The sequence below is a fragment of the Halichoeres trimaculatus genome, unplaced genomic scaffold (genome assembly GCF_033239565.1).
Source record: "Halichoeres trimaculatus isolate MK-OKI-2021-1 unplaced genomic scaffold, fHalTri1.1 fHalTri1_scaffold_15, whole genome shotgun sequence".
Lineage (NCBI taxonomy): Eukaryota > Metazoa > Chordata > Actinopteri > Labriformes > Labridae > Halichoeres > Halichoeres trimaculatus.
In genome coordinates this window covers 35,156,515-35,173,778 of record NW_027437193.1, presented here as the reverse complement: position 1 = coordinate 35,173,778, position 17,264 = coordinate 35,156,515, and the positions used below count along the sequence as shown (strand labels likewise).

General features: G+C 42.4%; 1 protein-coding gene across 3 annotated transcripts in view; it reads left to right on the top strand.

The window, feature by feature from the left end:
* Positions 1-17,264, top strand: part of fam110b (family with sequence similarity 110 member B) — a 60,236-nt gene that overhangs the window by 5,687 nt on the left and 37,285 nt on the right. The window contains exon 2 of one of the 3 annotated variants that reach the window (XM_074688452.1): positions 6,908-7,031. The exons of the other annotated variants lie outside the window; for them this stretch is intronic. The gene's annotated coding sequence lies outside the window, so the exon portion shown is untranslated. The remainder of the gene's footprint in view (positions 1-6,907; positions 7,032-17,264) is intronic. 3 annotated transcript variants of the gene reach the window in all.

Genomic DNA, 17,264 nt, shown 5'->3' with positions numbered 1-17,264 from the left:
CTGCAGATGTAGGCAGACTCTCACCTCGGCTGTGTAGTTGGCCTGGAGTTCAGGGCTTCCCACAAAGGCCTCCCAGTCATGTCGGGGCCTTAGTGCGCTCTTAGGGACCCTCAAACTCAGGCGCAGCCTTACAACAACCACACGAGGATTGGAGCCTACAGAGTCGAATGTACTGTAGGTCTCCACGTTCCAGATGGACTTCCTCCACTTCCTCCTAACCAGTACATAGTCAAGTTGACGCCGCATACCGGTGGCTCGGTTCTGGAACATCCATCTCTTGCCCACCCTCTTACAGAACAGGGTGTTGGCGGCCAGTAGGTTCTGTAAGGAGGGCTGCTAGCTGTTCTACGTTGCGGTTGGTGTTGTCATGGTACGTGTAGTGTCCTCCGGTCCAAGTCTCACATTGAAGTCCCTCAGGATTACGAGCAAGTTGTGAGCAGGCACATGGTGGATCACTGTTCTTTGGTCATTGTAGAACCTTTCCACCTCCTCAATAGGTGCCACGTTGGTGGGAGAGCACACATTCATAACCGTTGTCACTGGGTTTCCCGGCACTAAGGAACTTGATGCTCTGTGGATGCACCCTACGGAGGGCCTTTCATGCTCGGGGGCTCACCACGAGTCCCACGCCACCTGTTGCCGCCTGGGCATCATTACGCCATGCAGATAAGGTGATGAACGTGCAACCCCCACTCTATTCGCGAAAGTTAATTGGCTGGTCTGTGTGCACTCTCCTGTGCTCCTGGACTGCCAGGATCTCCACTTCCCTTTCCACAGTGTGCCAGTTCTTCTAACCTCGCATCTTTCCTCACTGTGTTTGCATTGTAGGTTGCCATAATAAATAGCCGACACTTCTCATTTTCATAATTAGTGTTTGTAACACCACGTCATATGATCTGCTATTCAATACTGTCTGTATGTGTTATGTTTCTGTGGATAATGTGATCTAAGGGGGGAAATGAATCAAGTGAACAACCCCAGTTCCATAACAGGTTAGAATGTAAGAATATGGAATATTATTAATCCCATAAATCTATATGTTATTTACAACAGAACACATACAATATGTCAGGTGTTTAAAGTCAGACATTTTAATCTTTCATGCAAAATATTAGCCCATTTTGAATTCGATGGCTGCAACACCGCTTTGAAAAGTTGATCAGTCCTGTGCTTTGTTCTGTTAAATTACTCATACATGTTACTCACCGGCTGATCATTAATCCTCTGCTTCTTCAGGATTCATTTTCCTGCTGTCTCTTTGAGATAGGGGTTGTAGTTTAGCTACCTTTGCCCTCGTTCTTTAAAAATCAACAGAGGAGTTTTCTCCAGCTTTTGTTGATCAAACCTTAGCAAGTTAGCTTTCATACCACACTGTTATGTGCCTTTGTGCAGGGAGGTGCCCAGACTTTCAGACTGGGGTGGCTCAATGAGGGCAGTGACCATAGACTGTTTAAAACATGGACGCAGTCTCGCAGACATCACCCATCTGTTTCTGAAAGGGAAAATGAAGCACATTAGCTGTAGCGGCCATATTGGTAGTGGCAAGGGCTTCGCCTGCAGCCATAGGTCACCTGTCGGTCACGTGACCCTCAGCTGTGCCTTATTGGGGAGCTTGCGATCTTAATATCCTCTGAACGGCCGAGTTAGAAAAAAATTCACCCCCCGTACAGTGGGTGCCGGTAGTAAAATTAGTGACTCGAACAGGAGATGTTTTTTGAACCAGGCTGTAGATAGGTTAATTTCTGCTTTGAAAATGGCGTTTTTTGGCTTGGTGTGTATGTGACTTCCACTCTGTGAAACACCTGAGCATGTTGCGCTACAGTCTGTATGTGACAACATGGTGAATGGCTTTTAGAGGGAGACTTCAGTGAACGTTTGACTGGAGTGGAGCTCACAGTCTGGGCGATCTCTGCATTACTTCACTGAAACAGATTCTTCATCATACCCTGACAGCCTGTTTTCTCCATCTCCTAGAATCTTGTAGATCTCTCATGGGATCTGCAGAGTTTTTGTTTCTGAGGCCTTTCGAGTTATGGAGTCAAGGAATTTGACATTAGGGCCGCAGTGCGAGCCTTGCTGACAGTGCACGGCCTCTGTCTGCAGTCCTGATGAGTAATGCTGGATAATTCTGTCTCTGCAAACAAACTCTGTGCTGGGTTTTCCTGGCTCAGACTGGAGCTTCAGCTTTAGGAGCAGGACTGTCCTGGAACACTGGAGAGGGATGTTACTCTGCCCATAAAGTGTAGATTTGGTTAAACTCATTGGGTAATAAAGCACAACTTCCTTAAAGGTTACTTTGGGGGTTCGTCTCATAAACATTCCTCCAACAGGAATCATTCCAGAGGTCTAAATGGACACAAGTGAAAATATGGTGTTAGCTATGATATGAAGCTAATTACAGAAATAAACCTTAAAATTTATAACAGCCACTGTCTAAATGAGGATTTCCTATAGTGGTCAGTGTTTCCCACAGGATTTTAGGAGACTGTGGTGGCAGAGTCGCTGACCCTCTGCGGTATTAATGTGTGTGTACGTTTTTAAGCGCGATGTATCGCCCTTACAGTAAGTGCAGTTTGGGACCATGGACATGAACGTACGCTGATAAATAAGAACTTACAAAGGCATATCAGAAATATTTTAAATTTGATTCCGAAACAAAACCAAAAACTCACTTACTCACAATATTTTGAAAAATTTACTGAACAACATTTCAACAACAGGTTATTTACACTATTTCCGTGATCTGTGATCCGTTATCAAGCTACTGAGACAGTAGCCTACCGTTATTCTCTCACCTGAGTTAACGAGGTGTGTGTTTGAAGCTGATGAGAGAAAAGAGAGCAAGAGGATGTGAGTAGGTGAAAGGGAAGCAAAGTGGAAACCCTTTATATTTTTTTAACATCTTAAAAACATATTTTTTTTGCGATAAAGGGTCAGATTACGATTCTTCTTCTCTCTGCTCCCTTATCTGGATGTAGGAGTGTTGTGTTTTCATTCTGTTTTTTTTTTCTACAGTGACTGCTGAAAAGTTTCTAAATAAATAAAGATTCCTAAATTTGCTGCGGCCCACTTCATCACAAAATGTAGCCTAAATCAATGCAAGATCATTTTCTGACTGATATTTCCTGATATTGCTGTGTATCTGACTTTGAGAGAAATTCAGCTTCTTCCATGCTCTCTCCGTATGTTGTGTTCACCATCTTACGCTGATGTCACTATAGAATCCTACAGCGCACATGGCTACTTAATATGCACGTACTGATTTGCATTGACCATATATGGTTATGTTGCGTGCTGAAGGCGGGAAACGAGGTGTGTTCAAGTCACCACATTTACGCTGTTCTCGGCGCGGTGTGGTTTATCGCAGGGAATAGCGCCCAGCTGTGTGTACGCAGAGTTTGATAGATCTGAAAAGAGTGTATATATTTTGGTCGTATGCACGAGGCAGACAGCGCAGTGAGCTACTGTGGCCACGGCTGCAGTTAGCATGAGCGCTAATGCCCAAAAAAGACGTTGCATGTACCTCAGAGTCAGACGCCCCGGTCCAGTGTCTCTGGAATCTGGTTTGTGTCAAACTAATCAAGTAAAGAGCGACGTGTATGAGCGTGACCAGTGCGCGCGCACTCTTGTTCTTGCTTGTTTACGTGCGGTAGGAAATTACAGCTGTGCAATGATCTGACCGAGTGACGGATGGTATTTTTTTCTCCATATGAGACTGTGGCGGGGCCAAATGAGACTGTGGCGGGCCGCCACAGTCTTATTAATTAATGGGAAACACTGGTGGTTCTGGTGTATGTGCTCCAGGTGAGGGCTTGAAACAAACACACTGCTTTCTGGATGTAGGATGGATCATACAGGACAGTGTCACTGTTTGTTTCTGCAAGTTTATGTTAAAATAAAAAAAACTTTGAGATTTTTTTTACCACATAAACACATAAAAGTACTGAAATTGGTACCATTGAGTACCGATTCCAATTGCCAGGTACAGGGCATCATTAGCGTACCCATCCATCCCTATACTGGTATAATCTACAGCTCACACTTATCGGAATCTGTGTGTATATGTGTGTGTGTGTGTGTGTGTGTGTGTGTGTGTGTGTGTGTGTGTGTGTGTGTGTGTGTGTGTGTGCGCGCGCGTGCCCTGTGGTGTAGTATCACTGTTAGTGCATTATGTGCTCATGTGTGTGTGTGTTTACAGTGGACATGAATAATGAAGCGTGTGTTGACGGAGCTCTGTCTGGGTGCAGCTTGTATTACTGCATTAAGTGGTGGTGACCTCATGTGGGCGGAAGCTCAGCTGGTTACATCCACACACGCACACTGGGGGCGCTCCAGTTGTTCCTCTGCTATTGCGTCGGGCTTGATCCAAACACACACCTTGGAAATGATGAACTCAAAAAACTTGACACATCATGATCACTGAAACAGTGACTGACCTCGTTTCCAAGCAGGAGGTGTCAGTACTGCAGAGGGTTCACAGGCATGAGCTGCCCATTAGCTGTTGTCATAACAGACCGAGTTTGTAGCAAGATTGACCTCTGGCTGAGCCACGCCCCCTCCACTCACCCGGACACAGTGAACATTTGGTAACAGGTGCTATGGCAGGTGTCACAGTAGGAGACATTTCTCAGGATGATGTTGATGATTGCTGGATACAGAAATATCACAGATCATCTTTCAGTCCCCAAAAGTCTCTAAAGTCCACGTTGGAGGGAGATATGAATTATTTTATTGTTGAGAAGGTTGATAAAAAGCTTCAGTTACAGACTAAATTTAACGATCCCAGAGCAAACCTGATAAACAGCATCTGGTTAGCATCAGCATCTCAGACAACAAGACAGAAGATCAGCATTGGTCAGGACAAAAATATAACCTCCTTTTTATCATCTTTACCAAGAGTGTGTCTCTGTTAGTTTGGAGCTACAGGATTTACACTGAATCATTCAGCACGTTTGACAACCTTTGTTATCTCGGCTAGAAGCTAGCGTTAGCTTAACTGGAGCCCTTTGGACAACAGCCAACAATGATGTATGATCACCAAAGAACAAAAACTAGAACAAGACAGGCCAATGAACTCCCAACAAACAAAGAGACATGATGGACAACACAGCTAGGAGCTAATGTTAGGCTAATTTTAGCTAACGTTAGAGAAAATCCCCAAGTGTCCGTCAGACTGCAGTGATGGTCAGATAGGATGTCAGCTGATCTTAGAGCAGATGGAGACATCCTTCTTCATTTGGTTCACACAGAGCTGATGTTGGTCTGCTGCTCAACTTTATCCAAAGAAGACACTTTGCTCTGTTCAGATGTGTCTTAGAAAAGGGTTAAAAATACATCCCATCACCCAGCCTTTCAGGAAACCTTTTGTCAGAGTTACATGTTCCTCATGAACACTGTTTGACCATTGTTGAACTAAAAATCTCAGAAAAACCACATAAAACTGAACCAAAACTGACTCTCTGCAATATAACTTAACAGACATCTGGGCAGAGGATGTGTATGGGAATGGCTATACGCACTGTGATTTGCTTCTGATGTCTGAAGGCCGGACTTAGCCGAAGATCAATTTATTCAGAATCCTAAAACCTTTAGCACCATGCTGCTGACGTTAAGGCAGAACTTCCCTTTGCTTCATGTTCTCTATTGCAGTCTGGGCTGGTGCAGTGTATTATTTCAGCTATCATTTAGAGCTGATACAAACTTTACCTCAGGGCGGTATGCAGTGTTTGGAGGTCCGTGCTATTGGAAGTGTTTATGTAATGGATTTCTGTTTGTAGTGCTGTGAGAAAGCGAATGAAACAATGGAAAGTACATTTGTACTTTCAGTGTGTGCGTGTTTTGAAAAGCAGTGTATTGGGGTACCTGCCCTCACATGGGCTGTAAATGAACTCTGCTTTGATCAACGTAAACATGATCAGGAAGTTAATCCTGATGTGAGTGGAAACGGGAGCTTCTGAATCATCCACACGCTGTGATTCCTTGTCAGGATCACTGCGATGTATAGGATCATCAGAGCGTGTGCGCAGCATTCATGCACTGAGGTAATAACATTATATAACCCTGTTTTGTTCACCAACATCTGTCTGACTGAGAGGCTGCTGAGGCTGCTGAGAATATGAGCTCTAAGCCTGTCAGAGCCTTCACAGTGTCAAGAGGAAGATTATCACATGTTATTTTGCTGGAGTGAACCATCAGAAAGGCACAATGAGTCATTAAGGCGCAGAGGTCCAACAATAGGAAGAGGTTTTTCTGTTGTAAAGATAGAAACAGAGGCAGAACAAGGTTTACTGCATAACACTAATACAGGAGATGCAATGAGGGGAATATGATCCTGTCAGTGTAATGCTTTCATTCCAGTGTCATTTTGAAGACTTTCAGTTTAATGATGAAACCTGAGCTTAAAATCCGCTTCAAAAGAAGTTCACAAGTTCAATTTTACTGTGAATAAAGCCTCCAATACTAGACTCTATTTAAAAAACAGATTGATGAAATACAACGAATAGAGTCCCAGATTACATTTCTTTTACATTGCTGCAGATTAGCATGTTTCTGTTAAAGGGGCTGTAAGGAGAGATCTTGAAAATGTCCCACTTCTATATGGTGCTAGACTCCTGACAAAACTTCACAAACAAAGAGGATGTGTTTTACAGTTAGTATCTGAAAATGAGTCTCCCTGTCTGATTATAATCCACACTTTAAAATGAGATTATCAGCACCAATATAGGCTATTCCTCAGAGCTACTTTTTAACTTCCTGATCAGGTTATCCAGGACTGGATTGATTTAAAGTATGTCTATGTGACAACACCGCACCATGACAACACCTCGCTGGCTGACAGAGTTTAGTGGAGGGAAGAGAGATCTGTGTTTTTCTCTGCTGAAAACGATTTCTGTGATTTATTTTGTAGTGATGATGGACACTGGAGCCTTACCGACAGACAGAAAAAGGACAGAAGAGCAGAAGAAAGACGAACAGAAAAGAGATAGAGCACCAGCTAAAGGCTAAAACATGAGCTAAAGGCTAAAACCCAGGTAAATGTGCTAATGTTGACCCCAAACCACAGTCAGCAGTTATTCTGCAGTGGTCTGTTCAAACTTGAGAGTCTATCATTAAATTGAAGAGCCAGGTTATGTTAGTTCTGATTGGTGAGGTTGGAGTTGGTAGATGAGTTTTGATAGGACAGACACTATACCTCAGGGTATAGTGTCTGATAAAAAGTTGCCTTGATCAAAGAAAAGTAGGGTTAAAAAGAAGACCTGATCTCCATTTATTTCTAAAACAAACACACGCCTTGTTCAAAGTCACGTCTTCACCACAGTGTATGAGAGACTCTGGGCCAAAAGATGGCGCTGCAGTCTATTTATAATGGATCCTTTTTACAGCATCTTTGATAAAAGAAAAACTATCCTCTTTCTGGCAGCCTCCAGAGAATGTTCCAGCTCAGATCACAGCCACTCTGGCTCTCTATACTCAGGGATGACCCTATCCCACCCCCAAGTATCAGATGGGGACTGGTTTTGGTATTTTTTAATGTATCGGTGATCGGCATTTCTCAAATGATCATTCACATTGAGATAGATCATTGAGCAAAACCTGCTGCTTAATGTTACCGTGTTAGAGCTGTGCACTCTGAGTGCTCCTAACCTCGTAAAGCTGGTTATGATGATGTGGAACAGACGCCACACTAAGCTTTACTACAGAACACACAACCAGACACATTACAGCAATAACATCTACTTTACTGCACCCTACGGTAACTCTCTGGGGACCTAGGGCTCAAAAAGGGGAAAACAAAGGCAGGACAGTCTATTGGCTTAGCATTAGCAGCTCTGTGCCTTAAATGTCAGCGGTGTGGAGCAGCTCTGAGATGAAGTAGGAGTGCAGGTTTATGCCATTTCTGTTATCCCTGGTATGTCCTGCTGGTCAGACACTTTATTTCCCATCATGCTTCACTGGAGCTGTACAGCACACTCTATGATAACATAGGAGGTGATTAAAACTTGATGTGATCAGTTTGACAACAGAAGTTTGTCTTGTGTCTCTGCTCAGCCTGGCAGCACACTTGATTCCTTTACTGTTCTGTATGGGTTTGTTCAGGTCTGTTTAAGTTGTAAACTGATTTGTAGTTAAAAAAACATTTCCATGATAGAGGAAAAACATGAGACAGTCATTGTTTGTCTAATATTTACTTTTGTGGCCTTGCACTATCTCATCAATGTAGCGTTCAGGGCAGCCTGGGATTTTAGCATGCTGTATTTCATGCACACATGTTCAGGGGCCTAATAAAGGAGAGCATGGAAAACAGATCAGATGACAATAACATCAAAACGAGCTGGACTAGGATAAATGGACTTAATGAGCTGAAGTCATACTTTAACTATTATTCTTTAATATTCATTATCATTAAAACACAAAACAAAGTGTGCAGCCTCACTTTCTGACCTCTTCGGCAAAGTTTATCCTGACAAACCCAAGAATCTGAACAGGACTTGGTATCAACCAGGATTGGACGCTAAAAAAAACTGGGGGGAAAACTGTTGATTGGGACTTCCCTGATTAAACTCTGGTTATTTGGTGCTCAATTCATCCTTAGACCACGCAAAAAAATATGGATATATCTGACTCAAACTAATGATTGGAAAACTGGACTTAAATGCATAATGAAAAAGGTTCAGTTATCATTCACAGACAGACACACAGGAACATGAGCGACAGAATCTCCATTGAGCAAAAATTCTTTATAATCGGCTACATTTTGGCCGATGTTGATTAATCGGTGACAGGCATAATGGGTCAGGCTCTAGTTTTTAAGCTTGGTCATTTAACAGCCTGGATTGACATAATCAACAGGCTAAAGTAAAAAGAGGCTGAACTCAAAACTCTTTCATCAATATCTCCTGTTTTAGTGCGTGTGTGTGTGTGTGTGTGTGTGTGAGTGTGAGTGTGTGTGTGTGTGTGTGTGTGTGTGTGTGTGTGTGTGTGTGAGTGTGAGTGTGTGTGTGTGTGTGTGTGTGTGTGTGTGAGTGTGTGTGTGTGTGTGTGTGTGTGTGTGTGTGTGTGTGTTTGTTTCTTTATTGGATTGAGGCCACCAGAGCCCTGGGTTCAGCAGGCCAACAGTCCATCCGTGGCTCTCCCAGCCTGGCCTGGATTAACCTTAGTGTGGGCTCTGATCTGGTTAGCAGTGCTTAGCAGATCCATTGATTTCAGAGCAGAAAACAAGGCAACAGTGCCAGGCCTCATGGCGACAAACGAGGCTGATTTATTAACTTCGGCACAGTTTATTAACTTGCTATGGTTATCCTCCATCCAAAGGCTGCTGATTTTTCATGAAAGGACCAATGGAATGCTGCAACACTACTGATACCAAGCAGCGTGTGCTGGAGATCAAAACATGCTTCACATCAGAGTCTCCAATCGCCAGAAAATTCTCCAGATTTGTCTCTTTTTTTGAAAAAAAAAAAAAAATTATTGCGAAATTTGCGACACTGCCCCTTTTTTTTTTTTTTTTTTTTTTTTTTAAGGTTGCTAGGCGCTGCCCAAGTAGCTGCCTGTTGCAGTAGCTCTCTCTTCTGTCTGTTTCTTGTATTTTTTTTCGTCTCTTTTTCGTCATCTTTGTATTTGGAGTGGATCATTACTTTGTATGGTTCATTGTCGGTCATGGACACCAAACTTTTTGTGGCTTCAGTGATATTTTTACTACTTTTCTCCTGTGTTTGTCTGGAGATCCTACATGTAACCATGGCTGCATTGTTTACATGCGAACTCAGCTGTTAGCAGCCTGTAGCATGCCAGTGCTAACTAGTGTAGGGCTTGATGATTTCCCTCAAGCTGAGGAGGAGGAGGTGAGGACGACGTGCCGGTTCTCGGGTGTGAGCTGGGAGATGACAACGTGGACCTGTCCTTCCATCCATCGTTGTTGGAAACGTGGGATCCAGCCCCGGGGGATGGACGAGCTAGCTGTGCTAACCCAGCGGCATCGTGCTGTTCACGAACGTGGCTGACGGAGCTGACATCGGACGCCGGCGCCACATCGGAGGAGCTTCGCCTGCTGTGAGCAGACAGGATCCAGGAGACAGAGACTGAACAGACTGCTGGGGAGGCTCAGTCCTGGACCCTGTGGAGGTGGAGACTGGCTGGGCTGGAGAGTAGTGGACGAGTGGTGGACGGGAAGTCGTCATCTATTTTCTTGTGGACCTTTTTGCACTTTCTATACTCTTTCTTACTTTTGTTTTCTTAAATGCTGCGGTGACTCCTGAATTTCCCCTCGGGGATAAATAAAGTATTTTCTATTCTATTCTATTCCATCTTCTTACTTTGTGTACATGACCTCAGCGCTTTGTGCCACACTAACGGTAGTCCAAGCCAAATACCGCGCTCTGAACTTTAAAAGGATTCCTCAGGTTTAATATCCCTTCATCATTTTTTTTATAGTGGCACTCAAATAGTCAAGGAATTTTTTCCGCCCTAGTTTTTTTTAGCGCTGCCTGTTTTATGATCCCTTTATGAACAAGGACTGAGGTTCCTTCAGAGGCGCCCTTCTCTTTAGACACACTGATACAGTTGTTAAGGTATGGTAAAAACATGTCCTGCCTACTCCGAAGGTTATAAAGGATTCACTTACATGGTCTCTTCCGTACCCTCTCATTTTTCTCTCTTTTACAGAAAACCAAAGCAGTGCCTTTGAATTCCAAGAGTTAGAAGTTCAATCATACTTGAGCGTTGTCCTGAACTCCTTTGTGTCAGGTCATTCCTAGGTGGTGGGTTTAAGAAATAGCCGGCAGAAAATAACAGGTGCGGCTTTGATCTGTTTTTCCAGTTATCAGGCACTGGTAGAAAAAACACACACACACACACACACACACACACACACACACACACACACACACACACACACACACACACACATCCCCAGCACAAGGTTAGACAGTGTGGTACACACATTGCACTTCTTGCCATTTCCTTTAAATGTGACGTTCTTTAACTTTTTCCAGGACGAACTGTGGGGCAGAAAAATCACAAAGCCTAATGGAAGGCAGAAAAATCATTTTTCCAAAGTGTCAGCTACAGGTGGAGGAGGTTTCTTCTCTCCCTGATAACAAAGCACAGCACCAGAGCAGAATTCAGCATGTTTAGAAGAAAAGATTTTGGTTTGACAGCTGTGATGAAAAAGACAAAGCACTGGCTGAGTCATTCTTTGAGTGAGATCACTGTGTTGGTGTTAACACAGACACGCAATCTGTAAATGCACAGGCACATTTCTGACAGGTTACAGTGTTAGGAGGTAATCTATTGTCCAAACCCTTGTGTTACAGTTACCATCAAGCCCATATGGTACCATTGCAAGAAGTCCCAACAACAGTCTAACAACAATCTGCACTGGACAACAAACCTGCCAATCAAACTGCTACTTACAGTGTTTTTGCACTTTCCGCACCAAACCAGAATATAACAGCTGTTTGTGCAGAAGGCGCTGAAATAACAGCTGAAAGTTACACAATGAAAAAGATCAGCTCAGCTTCTGCTCCACAGAGCAAGAAAAGGGAGGCGGCTCAAAAGAGAATAAAGTTTGGATACAATTTATTTGGGCCAGAAACAAGGGGTTGGACAGTTGTTATAGCTGCAGATGATTGTATGCCAAAACAGGGTAAGCTAGGCCAAGAGCTTTTTGAGATCTATGTTACAGGGTTCCTAAAGTATTCTCCCTTAGACCAGCAAGACAAAATGTGTCATACGGAAAAACACAGACTTTATTTAAAAAAGAACAATATTTAAGAATTCATGTACCACTGATGGAAAGATGTGCACTTGGAGTTTTGGACTCTGGTGGAGTTTTGTTTTTGGGAAGGAGTCTGGTGAATTAAAGGCTGTCCTTGACTAGTGTGGTGATTAGGCCTGGGCTAATCTGTCTGTAAGATTTGATCTGTGCTAAAGCCATTAGCTGAGGCAGGCCTCACCTTTGCTCATGTGCTTCTGCCCTTGACCAGGATTTCTGCAGCGCTTCATGCCGGCTGCTTTCCATCCTGGACTTCTCATGGCTTTTTTGAAACATCCACATTTGCAGCACTGCATGCTGGGATATGAAAGTTGTGCCCATGATGGGTTGTTAACAGTGTTCCAGCTCAAACGCTGTTGTGAGAAATGAAGGATCCACTGTTGCCATGATCAACAATGTGCACTGTGATTTTTTGCTTCCTCATTCGCCAGCTTGTCAAGTGCTTAGTTGCTCTGTGGAACTCCAGGAACTGCTCTAGTGGTAAGTCCACTTTCTTCAGTGTTGAATGGTCAACATGTTGTGCTCTGGATGTCTCTCAGCCCCTGGTTTTCATGTTTACTGATATTCTGTGATTCCGCTGGTTTGGAAATCAGACAGTGGTTAAGGTTGAATGTGCTGCAGCTCTGATGTGGTTTTTAGGGGATGTTATGCATCAGAAAGACCTGTAGTTTCATTTTTCTAGTCAAGTTATTTTTTACAAAGACAAACATCTGTTTGTACGCAGAAACCTTTGACTTTGGTTCAGTTGTCTCCACTCGCTTTAGATAATAATAATAATAGTAATAATAATAATAATAATAATAATAATAATAATAATAAGCACTTTTCAAAAACTCAAAGATGCTTTACATGAAAGGATGTTGTTATCAAATATGTTAGTTTAAGAGATGCTACAGCAGTGTGGTATAGGTGGGTTTTTAGTTGAGTCTTAAAGGTGGTGGGCTCAGCAGTGTCACAGATGTATTGTGGGACTGAGTTCGAAAGGGAGAGTTTGGTGACAGAGAAGGCTCTATCCCCCAGGTTTCTGTGCTTGGTCCCAGGGATGGGAAGGAGCAGAGGGTGGGGTAGGGGTGGAGCATGTCTGTAAGATAAGAGGAGACCTGGTTGTGGAGTGCTTTATGGGTCAGTAGGAGGATTCTGAATTGGATGCTGTAGGACAGGGCTATTCCATTAAAAATTTGATTGGTACAGATTTTTAGACCAAAGATATGAGCTGGGCCAGACATTTTCAGCAGCAAAGTGAAGTTGCTGTGGTCCTCTCCTGAGCTATGCAAGTCTGCTTTATTGACTTGACTGAAAGAGACATGCTAGTTTCACCTGAGTAGGACTGCTAATGATAACTTGTCAAATGCTCAATGACACAATGCATTGTGGGTTAGTTGCTAGGTTATAGTAGGTATTGCAGTCAATGCTCATTATAATGTTGTAATGTTTGTGAGAACTTGTCAGTTTTAGTAAATGATGTTTTTCTTATCTGACCCGAATCCCGGTCACTTCATAGCTGCTTTCGGGCCACTCAAGGGTTGCTTTTGGGCCGTCTGTGGCCCACTGGCCACTAATCGAATAGCGCTGCTATATGGGATAGGGAACCAGTGAAGGTTGTGGAGAAAGGGGGGTGATGCAGCCACGGGAACAGGTATGGGTGAGGGGGCGGGTGGTAGGGTTTGGAATGTACCTAAGTTTATTGAGAAGGTTGGTGGTTGTGCCATAAAGGATGATGTTACAGTAGTCAATGTGTGATGTGATGAAGGCGTGGATGAGGGTGTCAGCTGCAGGGAAGGAGGGGAAAAGGCGGCGATGTTCTTGAGATGGAGGAAAGATGTTTTTGGGACTGCTTTAATGTGATGGGAGAAGGTGAACTTTTGTCAAAGATGACTCCGAGGTTCAGGCAGTGGGAAGAGGGTGAAAAAGTGGAGCCGAGGAAGGAGAGACAAAAGTCTTTGTGCTGCTGAGGTGAGGGAATTTGTCAGATTTGGAACAGTTGAGTTTGAGAAAATCAGTTTGCGACCAGGAGATAGACTTCACAGAGAAGATTACAGGGCTACACATCAGGATACTCTCTGAATGATAGAAACGACTTACTGCAGAGCAGGTTCTACAGTCTGCAGCTACCAGCTACTGTAGCTTGTTAGGCTTGGAGTCTCAAACTTACATGACATGGGGGCCACTGATAGGGTTGTCACGATACTAAAATTTTCAACTCGATACCGATACTCAGGAAAATATTCGATACTATTTTCGATACCACAAGGATAAAAAAAGAGCCCAATATTTAAAAGATAAAGATAAAGACAAAATATACTTTATTGATCCCTGATGGGAAATTCATGATGACGCTGGCATATAGAAGATCAAGTGTTCTATTCACTCTGGTTGGGCAATTAACAAACTGTTTAAATCCAGTGAGATAAGAGGAGAGGCAAACATGATTAAAGTCTCCAGATATTATGAGAGCCTCAGGATGTTGAGTCTGTAGCCTGGCAACAGTTTCTTGGATAACATGGAACTTCAGCAGTTGCTTTGGGTGGAATGTACACAAGGATTGTTATTATATGACTGAATTCTCTGGGAAGGTAATATGGCCTCATACCAACTGCCAACAGTTCAATGTCCGGACAACACATCTTCACTTTGACTGTAGTATGATCAGGATTACACCATCTCTGACTGATGTATAAAACCAGTCCTCCACCTTTTGACTTGCCACTACACTCACAGAAATATTTAACCCTAACTTTTAAGATTTATGTAATTTTATTACATGACAAATTCCCATTCATTTATTTTAGGTAATTGTAAACCAAACTGATCTAATAAACGTTACATGATCAATACTCATTAGTGTAATAGAGTCTATTCATTTTAAATGCATAATCACTGGGTTTATGTATTCAGTATAAATAAAGTTTAATTAATCTAAATGAATAAAAATTAAAGTACATATTTAAAACACATAAAGTATATTGTTTGAGTTGCATAATAATCAGGTAACCTATTCAAGTTGAATAATATATATTTGTTTGAGTTACATGTTATCTATTATGATGCAATACATAAAATCTAATCAAAAGGCATCACATTTATGTAATTTTACATTCACTACAAATAATCTTAATGATGCAACAATCAGACTGCCTTGTTGGTTCAACAGATTTATTGATATTGAACTCTCAATATCAAACTGCAAAAAAAGCGTAATGCTCGTGGAATTTTCATTTGCAAAAAACAAATTTTCACCATGACAGTAGGCAATAACACAGGACCAATGATTCTGGCTCAACACAAATAATTCAGATCAGTGTAGCAAAGTGCAAAACTTTAAGTGCAATCCCTTGATACAACTGTTACAATACAATACAATTGTTTCCCTTTAATATTCCAAAAAACTTTACTTGGTAACAATGACAGGCATTTGACAGGCACTGAACCATCTTCTTAGAACAGATATCTTTGTAACACTTTGCACTAGTTTTCATCGAATCTGGAAACAATTTAACAAAAGTCAGGTCTTAGCCAAACCAGCAGCCAACACTGCCACATAACACACTTAAACTACTGATTAAACCAAACCTACCTCCACAGCAACACTCGAGTGTCACACCAACTTGTAGGAGCTGAGTAAATGCAATCTTACCAACCAAGTCACTTGAGCATCTCGAGTTTCAGTGCTTGTACTTTTGGTAAAAGCTTGGTTGAGTCCAAGTCCATCAGGATTTTCTGGTACACCTTGAATGTATGCTTGAGGTTTTTTGGATAGCTCAGGTTGAGTGCATAGATGAGTCCATAAAGCATCACGCATGCTTGGCTGACACTCTGCAGATTGTGTAGGACTTCTACCCTTCACAAGATGACTCCGACATCAGCAAAGCATCCATCTGTCTGTGGCAATGTCTGCGTCAGCCTTCTTGGATCCAATATCCTGAAATATAAAAAGAAAAGAATGATGGGCTGAGTGTCCCAAACCTTGACCACCAAAATCTATGCAGCTCATCCTTGAGGCCAACTGAGTGTTAATTTGAAGACATTTTCTTAAAACCAAATTTTAAACCTTTTAAAAATCCCATTCTTCATGCATGTGTTTAGTAACACATCTGTCTGTGAGACACACAAGTAAGAATAAGAAACACACAGAAAGAGGAAGAGGGCAGTAAGGACAACTGTGAAAGACCAGAAGGGAGAGAAAGGGGGACTGAGAGGAGGGCTGGGAGAGACAGACAAAGTGTGAGAGTGGGCGAGAGTGAAACAGAGGGAACGTCTGATCAATATTGTATAGCTTGGAGTACCAATCAACAAGCCCATGGATGCTGGTTTGGTGGAGTGGTTAGCTACTAGGCACGTCCCGTTTACATACTTCTGCTTGCCTGAGTTCAAATCCAGCCTGTGGCCAGTTAGCTCCCCCTTTCACAAGCCTATCTACTGTATCTCTTTTAAAATGCCCCAAAATATCATAAAATAAATAAACATGTCCAAGTACCTGCAATAACTTCAAGGAAGACAAGAAGGCTTCCTTCTGGATGATGTTCTCAGGGCGCTGGAGTTTGTAAGCAGACAGTCCACGAAATGCATCCTAGTGTCCACACACACACACACACACAAAAACAAACAGGAAAAGCCACCTGATCAGGATTAAGAATCAAAACTGGCCTAACATTACATTAAGAGCATTTCTAACTAAACATTTCTAAAACATATGTCAATTAACAACAGCAGCTTCCTGAGAACTATGAAGTGTCTGTTTCCTCACCTGGTCGTTTGGGGAGAATTTTCATCACATGCATAGTGGAGGCTTTTAGCCTAAGTTTGATATTATGGTTTAACAGTTTAATAGCCAGTCCCTTTTCAAATTTCATAATGCACAACAATACCCACATATCCACACTTATGCGAGATTAGACATAGGCCTGTTAAGCTATCATTGTTGCAAATTTCATTCATTTTTGCTTTTAACTTGCTTAATTTTGATGTTCAGCTTTATATTGGAAACCATTTTAGTATTGCATAAACTTTAAATTAATATGAACTATAATTTACCTGTACAACATTTTGGAGTTTACATCCAAGTACATTTTACTTACAAAATCTAGGTTGCCCCAACAAGGTGAGAACGCGAGAGAAAGAGAAGAATCACCAACACATTGGGTATCTGAAAATAAAAAGAATGAGTTTGAGGAAAACATCTTTAACGTTCAGTTCTACAATCTGAGGCTGTGATTAAATATTGTGTTCTGTAGAGCAATTACCCAGCAAACCCTAGCTACCCACTGTATCAAAGTGCAGATTCTAAAAACACCGCTTATTAAGGCTCTAGTTATCATTGTGTCTCTTCGTCCTGGCAGACTACCTGCGTTTGTTTATGTCTGGCACGCGGACTGATACACTAAGCGGTGAGCGCCTCGTAGCGAGCTGTGGCTCTGCAGCGGAGGCAGCGCCGTTTTACGACACGACGAAAACTAGAGTCTTATTTAAGGGTGTTTTGTGTGAAAGTAACACG